The sequence below is a fragment of the Ascaphus truei genome, chromosome 15, assembly GCF_040206685.1.
Source record: "Ascaphus truei isolate aAscTru1 chromosome 15, aAscTru1.hap1, whole genome shotgun sequence".
NCBI classification, from domain to species: Eukaryota; Metazoa; Chordata; class Amphibia; order Anura; family Ascaphidae; genus Ascaphus; species Ascaphus truei.
In genome coordinates, this window is record NC_134497.1 from 53,716,603 (window position 1) to 53,727,526 (window position 10,924).

Below are 10,924 nucleotides of genomic sequence, written 5' to 3' on the forward strand. Positions count from 1 at the left end.
ACATGCACAATTCCATTACCCGAGGGCCGCAAACAGGCCCGGTTTTCAAGGTTATCCTGAAAACTGGGCCTGTTTGTGGCCCTCGAGGACTGGAGTTGTGCAGGCCTGACTAACAGTTCTGTGCACCATCATACTGTAAATGTTTTGACTTTCTGTACTTTAATAAAGGAGATGTTGCGTTTTTTAAATTTTATAAATAATTTTTTTTTAATAACACATACTGTTGTGCTGTACATGTTTTGACTCTCTGTACTTTAATAAAGGAGATGTTGCGTGTTTTCACTTGTATTAATAAAGAAATGTTTTTCCTTACTGTACACAGGACCTGCACAATTCCATTACCCAAGGGCCGCAAACAGGCCCGGTTTTCAAGGTTATCCTGAAAACTGGGCCTGTTTGCGGCCCTCGAGGACTGGAGTTGTTCAGGCCTGTCTGACAGTTCTGTACACCATCCTACTGTAAATGTTTTGACTTTCTGTACTTTAATAAAGGAAATTTTGCGTTTTTTAAATTTTATGAATAAAGAATTTTTTTTAATAACACCATACTGTTGTGCTGTACATGTTTTGACTCTCTGTACTTTAATAAAGGAGCTGTTGCGTGTTTTAACTTGTATTAATAAAGAAATGTTTTCCTTACTGTACACAGGACCTGCACAATTCCATTACCCGAGGGCCGCAAACCGGCCCGGTTTTCAAGGTTATCCTGAAAACTGGGCCTGTTTGAGGCCCTCGAGGACTGGAGTTGTGCAGGCCTGACTGACTGTTCTGTGCACCATCATACTGTAAATGTTTTGACTTTCTGTACTTTAATAAAGGAGATGTTGCGTTTTTTAAATTTTATAAATAAATTTTTTTTTAATAACACCATACTGTTGTGCTGACTGTAAACCATACTAACATAATACATGTAGAATAAATGCATACTTTTTATTTTTACGGGTTTATTATACAGTATATTTTAAAAAAAGTATTGTATACGGTCTGAAAACATCAGCATACTGTTTCAGGTATTTTATCCTAATCAATAACAATGGCCACTAAACTGTAGATGTTTTTTTTTACTCAGATTCAGCAATGTGCAGGTATTGTAATACAAAGCGATATTATCCATCGAAATCCCTCCATTTGCCGTTTTCCGCATGAGATGACAACGTTTTCTTTTCTGAGGAACAAAAAAAAGTAAAAGTTTTACTGTAATGGTCAGTCATTCCCCTAAAGAAGTTCCCACAGTCAGTCCCACCAATAATTTTCTCGGGGGGCGTCTCCTGTTCACATGCGCATGCACCTACCGTCGATGTGATGACACGCATATGCGTTTCAAGAAGGTTCCAATGCGCATTCGCCTAGCTTTTCAGCAATTGTGCAGTATCTACTGTAGAAGCTGCTCAGCCAATGATATTGCTTACAGGAGAATCGCTTGACTTTTGAATCGCACTCATATTGATATTTTCAAAAAAAAAAAAAACAGAATAAAATACAGCAACATTACTCACTATAGACTTTCCCAATCAGCTGGCGCTGAGCCACTGCCAGTTCGGTATTCTTGATCATACACGTCGTTGACAGGTGACAGCGGGACTACTACACCTGTAGTCAGCTGATGAGGCTGGAAATCGCTTAGGTACATGCAAGCTTGCTCGAAACTGTACGTGAAATCTGGCTCAGGCTGCAGGTATCCGGGCAGGGACAGACAGCAAGGGTCGCCGGTCACCAGGTATTCACTGACGGTCGGACCGTTATTGGAAGCTGTCGCTGTTGCATTGCTTGCCAGCGACTGACATTTCTTAGTTGGTTTTAACACAACCTTTCACCTTTTGCCATCTCCATGATCATAGATACGGGAAAAACCTGGTGATACACACCAATACCCTCCAATAAAATCAGGATCAATACGAAAAAAACATGGATCGCTACATAACATTTTCCTTATTGCACGCTTCCACACATGAGCATCAGGCGGAAATTTGTAAAAGTCATAGTTTTCAATAAAATACTGATAAATTTGAACAACTGTTGCCATCTCATTATCTATTGCATTAATCGCGGCCCATATTAAATAAGCGTACGTTCTGTCGGGTTTTTGGAACACGGACTGCAGTTCTGCACTCATGGTGGGATTCTCAGGGCAATAACCAGACCAGAAAGTGTGCTTGTCTTTTTTTAATATGAAAAGTCTAAATTGATACATTATTGTAACTTCTTCCTTCAGTCTCAAGGCCTATTTACAATAGACCACTGTGGTATTTTTTAAACACCTGCAAGTCGACACATTACTGAAGCGCATGCGCATTACAATTCATGAATAGCTGCCATTTGGCGGATACTCGAAGAATTGCAACCAATTAAATCCGAACCATTATCAATAAACACATCAACCGCGCATCAACCGCGGGTGTGAATGCAACATGAATGCGGTATAAATGCAGTCAGAATGCGGCATGAACATGGTGAAGTGCGTGGCATTCGGAAAAAAATCCCGGAAAAAATTGGAGATGTTGGAGAATAAAAGGGGCCGCGGCTGTAATATTTTAAGAAATTAATCAAATGTAAACTTTATGGAATCTTTTGTGAAACAGAATGATTCTCATTAAGAACAAATGTACTTTCTGCTAGTATATCTGCCATATAAATTATTATTGGTAACCATTCAAATCTTCACCTGAATGAATAAAATGATTATGAATACAATCACTTCATTGCTTTTAATTACAGTTCAGCAAGAAGTACAAAAACTATATGTTCCTTTGTCCCTACACTATAATTAAGAGGGGTTTGTGTAAAAGACCAGACACTAGTTAATTCTTTAAACTAAAGTTAGTGTCATTTTCTATTGGTTTAGGAGATTTTGAAAAAATCAGGAAATAGTTTTCTATTTTTTTCCATGTAAATAGAATTAACACCATGCACTACATGTTACCAGTGGAACTTTTCTTCTGCTCCTTCTCTTTCTTCAATATTTCAATAAATGGTCTTGACAAAACAAAATAATAAAAATGATGACTCTTTGGTGGAAACTGCTTTGTCCTTGTTCTTCTTGCCCCAATTGCCCTCCGACTCTGCTCTTCTAATCTCTGACATCCAAGTTAGATCATTTTCCCTTTACTCCTTTTACATAGTTACATAGTTACATAGTAGATGAGGTTGAAAAAAGACGTACATCCAGCAAGTTCAACCTATGCTAAATTTAGACAACCGATACTTTATCCTATATCTATACTTACTTATTGTTACAGAGGTAGGCAACAAAGAAAACCCAGAGTCATATAATCCAATGATATCTCATAAGGGGAAAATAAATTCCTTCCGGAGTCCAAGAATTCTAGTGCAGTGTTATAACATTAAATCTATCTAAAAAGACTAACAATATGTGTATTATTGCCTAGACTTTCACATTCAATGTCATACATTATTCATTGGAAGTCAACTGATAAAAGCTCTGTGAAATAACAACACGAGTCTGAGGTTATATTTTGCAGAATAGACAAATAAGTTTATTGCTTGTGCGGTGCACACGCAGAGGAGAGTTTCAAAATAAAACCCTCCCAAAGACATGGTGCATACAGGCCTTATTTATACACAAAATACTAAACCCACGCCCCCTATACAAGGTTGCGTGTCGTCACTACGTAAGCGTAAAAGGTAAACAAATTATGCACACGAATACATTGAGTTGATGACATTATGGGATGTCTAAATGAGATGATTCAGCAATAATACTTTATTAAGCTGGTGACCTTTTCTCTACATACAGAACCCATCCCTATCAGTCTGGCCTTTTTCATAACATTGGCACTTTGCTCAAGGTTTTTCAGTTAGCTGCTTGGTTTATTCTCACTTGAAAGTTGAAAGCAAAAACCTCATTCAAAAACGTCCATCTCATAACCCGTTCACTCAGACAAAACCTAAGATGGATGCTGACTTAAAATGGTTGCATAGATCCCAGTGCTGTTATGTCAGACCCTCCCCTTACGTCAAATTCTCACTTTGTCACTCCCTCCTTTTTATTCTTAAAACATAGCTTTTGAGAATTAAGTTAATGATGATAGTCCAGGGATAACTCAGAGGACAAAGGTGCGTGCCCTTCACTGTCATAGTCTCGTAAGGCGCTGCGGCCAATATGTCTTTTGATGAATTGAATAACTGTGGTCGGCATCTTCTTTCTTCACGGTACTGCTGTTTTCTGGCATCTGTAAAGAGTGGCATCCGAATGGGGGAGGGGGTCGCACACCTGTGTTGATCATACCTTTGCAACACGTGACACACACATATAACAAGTAACACTCCCACACATCCAAGCATTCAAACGTTTTTGCTCCAAGTGATCTAAGCCATTCACCTAACCCCAAGGGTGATAATCTGTCACTTCCCTTTGTAACCCTCTTTTGAATCTTGTATTTCATCTAGTTCATGCTGCACATTGCTACACTGATCTGGAATAAAAACACAACATTGTCTTTAATCAAACACATACCCCTCCTTTTGAAGCTAAAACATAGTCTAAAGCAATTCTGTTTTGTAAGGCCATAAGGCTAATCTGAACCTGTTCTTGGTTTAATGATGAAATTAAAAACTGCAAAATTAAGGCTAGATCCTTCCTGTAAATTGTTATCTGACTAAACATACATTTTTACACAGGTTTCATTAGTTGGTGGAGACACTTCACCCATAAATTGATTCTTGTTCCTAGTGTGTGATACACCCTTTAAAGAGGTTCCCTTAAAAAATTGGGAAAATACAGAAATTATACACATAATACTAAAAACGTTATTTTATGCAAGCAACCTTTCTTTGGATATGCAGTTGCTAGATAAAAGAAATTTCATCTATCTCTATCATCATATTTTCAGAATCATCACAACATTCTATTACTGAGAATTGAGGGGGTTTGGTATCTGTGGAAGCGAATGCATGATCCTCACCCTGCACGCATTGTATACATCATTCACTCAGAATATCAGAACATACGATGTCTGCGATGGTCAACATGGCTGACTTATGATCCTTTCCTTGTGGCTGACACACGCCCCTGGGTGACCCCCTCCTTTCGGTGGAGGTGCAACACACTTCTGGATCAAAGTTTTGCTGCACATGACACATACATAGAGTGTGAAGAGTACTGCCAAAACACATACAAGAGCTTTCACAAGCCACGCTTCCAGGAAACCAATCCTCCCATCAAGTCTCAATTCTATATACACCTTAAATTTCTAACTTAACACACTCTAAAGAATAAAAATATTGAGTCTCTGAAAAAATGAAATGTTCTGATAAAACCTGGCCTTAGCCTGGTGTCTTATTTTCCTCGTTGGTTAACGGTTAGAGTTTTGACTCGGCAAGTCGTTAACTTGATGCGGCTGTGCTTTAGGTGACTTTTGTCTTTAGTTGCGCTGGAACGTTTGGTGGAGCTGGAACGAGCTTTACTGTACTTTGGGTCCAGGAAAATGACTCTGCCGCTTTAATTGCTGTATTGGTGATTACTTTAGGCCTTTTCACCTGAGATGAAAAGCATGCTTGCTCAGGAAATATGTGACTATTAACCCCATCTCGAGTAGGTGCACTTTCAACGTTGCCTAGAGAGACTCAAAAAATGTATTAGTTGATTGCTTATTGTTTTATTACCAATAACATGGTCCTTAATTCTTTCCTTGGACTGCTGATAGTCACAAGTCATCCCATATGTGTCTCATAGGGAGATAATTTATACCTAGGACTAAATTCTTGTATCAATGTGTTTACTCCTGTCTTAGCATCCACATATAGACAGAGGTATTCCCTATTAATGTTCCTAATTCATTCCTCAAATTAAAACTAAGTAGCCAATGTGAACCTGACTTTGATACAATCTAAGTTCCTGAAACTTTAGGGCCTCATCCCTTGCTAACCCACTTGTTTCAATAATTAATTATATCCTGTCTGCAGGCCATATCCCTAAGACCTGGGAAACTGCCAAAGTTTGTCCCAATCTTCAAAAGTGGGGACAAAAAACACTGTCTCAAACTACAGGCCAATATCCCTTTTCCCAATACTATCCACTGTTATGGAAAAATATTCCCTCCCAATTAAGCCATTATTTTACCCATACAAATTTCCTAGCCACTCCCTATCTGGCTTTTACCCCAAACACTCCACTGTAACGATTCTGTTAAAAAATTGAAATGCCTTCTACATAATGCATACCTTATTCACTTATGTAACTGCTTTTGCAACTATGTATCCCCTGTATTTAACCCTATACACAAGACACACCCACAAATGAGAGGTGACTCCCAAATTCACCACTTCCTGGCAAACCCATTCTAGATTACACAGCAATTTTTACAACAACCACTGCTTACGGACACCTTTGGAAAAAATAAATGGTTAATTCGTTATAACATACATCACATTCAGTTAATAGACAAATGATTTTGTATAAGACTTCACACTAATGTCTTGCTTTATATAATCTCTTTGCACAGTGCTGAGCACATGGTTAGCTTTATAATTTTAAAGACACTCTGCAAATTCATCTGACTAAAGAAAAAATATTTTCTATAAGACTTGTTTCCGGGCAAAGAGCCATTTTGTTTCTGGGCGTTTCGCCAATTGACCCTGAAAAGATAAGATAACGTTAAACCACGGCTTCTTCCTGAAAAATAATAATTATTGGATTGGAACTTTTGCTTGAAGTTTAAATACATGGAGCTTTATCCAGAGCCCTAAGAACTACATTTTTTTATGGCCTCTCAAAAATTAACCCACAGGCTTTTATATAGCTGAGGTTTATATAACTTCTTAACACACAAATAACTTCACACACTCATGCTATTTCCCTACACTCAGTTCTTTTTAATGCTTTCTGTTTTGAACTTTCATAGTTTCACTGACTTCATTCACTACAAATTTATGCTATCTTGTTGCAATTCTGTCCTTTCTCAAGCTACACACACCTATTTCTCTCCATTAGTCAACATTCACAAGTCTAACCCTCATTAACTCTTCCTTCATCTCACCTCAGGACTTTGCTGACTATTTTAAGCAAGAGGTTGAATCCATACACCAGAATATTCCCTCTTTTTCCTACACCGCTTCCTACTCTCTTCCTGCTTTCCTTGACTCTTTTTCCACTGTCTCAAAAGAGAATGTCACCATCACTGTAGATCTCCTCTTCTCCCTCTACTCTGCTACATTTCCATTCTCCTTAAAACATGTAATAGTTATACCATGACTCAAAAATAGCAAGCTTGACCTGACCTGTCTTTCTAACTACTGAACTTGTCTTGTATTCTCTTGCTTGCTCTATTTTCTCAACACCCATTCTCTCCTTAACCCTCTACAATCTGAGTTCTGCACTGCTCCCTCCACGGAGACAATTCTAACTAAAATAACTGATGACCTATATGCTGCCCCAGACAGAGGTCATTACACTCTGCTCCTATTACTCTCTGCAGCATTTGCCTCTGTGGACCACACTCTTCTCTTTTCTCTGTACACACTCTCTCTAATTGACCTAATAACATCTCTTGGGTTTAAATATCACCACTATGCTGACAACACCCTCATTTACTTTTCAACCCCTGACTTTACACCTGCCATACAACCCTAAGTTTCTGAATGTCTCTCTGTTATCTCATCCTGGAAGACCCTCTTTTGCCTTAAACTTAACATGGCAAAAACAGAGTTCCTCATACTTCCTCCCAAACCTGACCCTATTATCTCCTTCCACATTACTCTTGAATCTTCCATGCAGTAGCTCTAAGCACGCTGCTTAGGGGTCACTCCTTCAACTCCTCTCTCATATTCTCCTCTTTCATTCAAAACATTTCTATAACAGTCGTTTTTTCCTCCACAATATCACAAAGATACACCTGTTCCTCTGTTGCTCAACTATTAAAACTCTGATTCAGATCCTCATTCTCTCCCCTCTTGATAACTGTAATCCCCTGCTATCCCAGCTTCCTGACTTTCACCTGTCTTCCCTACTATCTCTCCCAAACGCTGCTGCCAGAATCACTCTACTCTTTAAACTCTGTATCTGCATTTCCCCTCCTGAAATTCCTCTCCTGGCTTCTAATCAAATTCTACTGTTTCTGTACGCTCTCTTTACCTACCAATTAGATTGTAAGTTCCTCAGAGCAGGGACTTCTCTTCCTTAATGTTACTTTTCTGTCTGGATCACTTAATCCATTACCTCTTACCTTTACCCTTTGCTAACTATATGATTACGACGTGCACCACTTCTGTGAAGCGTTGTGCATATTACTGGCATTATATACATGAAAACATACAATACAATATATACTTCAAACACTGCTTATGATCTTTTACCCACATTTTTGAACACAAAATATTCCCAAACATATCCTTATCCCATAGAAATAAAATTGAAATGTGTTTTTACTCGTTAAACACAATACAGAACACACACAATACAAAAAACTTCTCTCATACACAGCCAAACAACATCACAAAAATAAGAAACAAATAAAAGAAAGACATTTCTCCCCTATTACCACACAATTTCACCCTGCAACTATTAATAAAAGTTCTCTTCTCTTTCTTTATTCTCATAAATAACCTGACTTTAAAACTACTCTGATGCTCCGGAGCTTTCTGAGTTAAACTTTCGTATCTTAGCACATTCCTCGCGCTGGAGAAAAAAGTGGGGGCACGCTCTGTGCTGCTGCGATTTTGATTCTCTTTCTTGCAGACATTTGAGCAAAAAATATTCCTGTTTTCGTACGTACTTGCAAGTTTTTGGATGGTGATTTGTGCACACGTGATACTTAGCATGGTTTCTCTTTCACACAGGTAATCATTCAGGAAAAATTCATTAGGGTATCAAATCCATCTAACCACTCTCCATTAAGGGCGCAACAGTTTTACTTGCCGGCACCGAAACTTGAGTTTATATCAGGAAATGATTTATAACCACTTATTGCATGTGGGGAAATGGAAGGAAAAGCTTATACGTTCACAACTGATTTCTGCGGTGTCCACCAGCCGGTCACGCCATGCTTGACTTTTGCCACAAAAACCTCATAAAATCCAAAGATTTATACTACCACAGACACACAGGGATTACTGAAAGTTAGAAGGTTCCACTATGAGCCCTTGCGTTCGCATTCTTACGGATAAGAAAACCGGTGCGGCTACTCATAGTTTCACTCTTCCTTCAATAGTAATTTATTGCAAACAAACTTTTTTTCATTGGGGTGGCATGTTTTTCACTGGGACTTGCATGTGTATTTTCATTTGAACTTGCATGTATATTTTCATTGGCCAACAAAACATATTTATATTGTCTCTTCTTGTTCTCTGTATCCATTCTTTATTATTTTTGTCTGCATACACACAACCTCTAACGGCAAATTCTGAGAACTTTGGTTTCCCATTATTCTCCTCTTACAGTAATCAAATTTAATTGACCTGTACAATACTTCTTCGGTTACAGAAATCAAATTTAATTGACCTGTACAATACTCCTGATACAATAATCAGCGCAAGCTGATTACGTACAACTCTTTTGGCATGTTATTGTTCTGATTTTTTCACCATAACTATACCCAAGAAAACACTTGAATTACTTCAGCGGGTCCAACCCAGTCCTGATAAACCTAATAGTTTTATAACATGGATACAGATAAGACCTTCTAAACAGATATCCATAAATAAACTCACATGGTATGTTAATGACAAGACAGAGCAAATGTACAATCAGGGACCCTTCCTGCTCAGACAACAAAAATATTTATCACAACCCAGGACAGTCTGAAAAACAATCCCTTACGCATACAAACACTCACCTTTATCACCAAAACACCAAAAATTTTAATGGGACTCTCACCTTAATCCCAATAAAACTTAAAACTTAACACTTTAAAATGGATACAGGAACAGACAAATAAACTTATTTGACACTGCTAGGTTAACCCGTCAACACAGATTGAGACACCCTTCAAAACACATCTCTCTACACATCACTCAAAACAACTTTTAAACTCAGGCTTTCCTCAAAAGGTGCCTTTTACCTTGATTCTTACGAGCGCTCAGATTTGAGTGACCGAGGAGTGGTTTTTCCAGGTGCTCAGCTTCCGGTGTTTTTTGGGTTTCTATTCGGTGCGCCATCTGATAAAAGCTCTGTGAAATAACAACACGAGTCTGAGGTTATATTTTGCAGAATAGACAAATAAGTTTATTGCTTGTGCGGTGCACACGCAGAGGAGAGTTTCAAAATAAAACCCCCCCAAAGACATGGTGCATACAGGCATTATTTATACACAAAATACTAAACCCACACCCCCTATACAAGGTTGCGTGTCGTCACTACGTAAGCGTAAAAGGTAAACAAATTATGCACACGAATACATTGAGTTGATGACATTATGGGATGTCTAAATGAGATGATTCAGCAATAATACTTTATTAAGCTGGTGACCTTTTCTCTACATACAGAACCCATCCCTATCACTCTGGCCTTTTTCATAACATTGGCACTTTGCTCAAGGTTTTTCAGTTAGCTGCTTGGTTTATTCTCACTTGAAAGTTGAAAGCAAAAACCTCATTCAAAAACGTCCATCTCATAACCCGTTCACTCAGACAAAACCTAAGATGGATGCTGACTTAAAATGGTTGCATAGATCCCAGTGCTGTTATGTCAGACCCTCCCCTTACGTCAAATTCTCACTTTGTCACAACCATGGCCTTAAAAAATATCCCAACTTTATAAGATAACTCACCATGAAATGCTCCATGAAGGAAAACTATCTATAATAATCAAGAAGATTAAAAAATGGGTTAGGAGGCGCAAATTGTAATAAATGTATAATGCACTTCCCCTGACTGAGTAGAAGAAAGCTAGACATTTTGACTCCATTTATGATATGGGATCACTCTTTTACAAAAAGTAAATATGTAACCCTGTTCAGCATAATCTTGCTGTA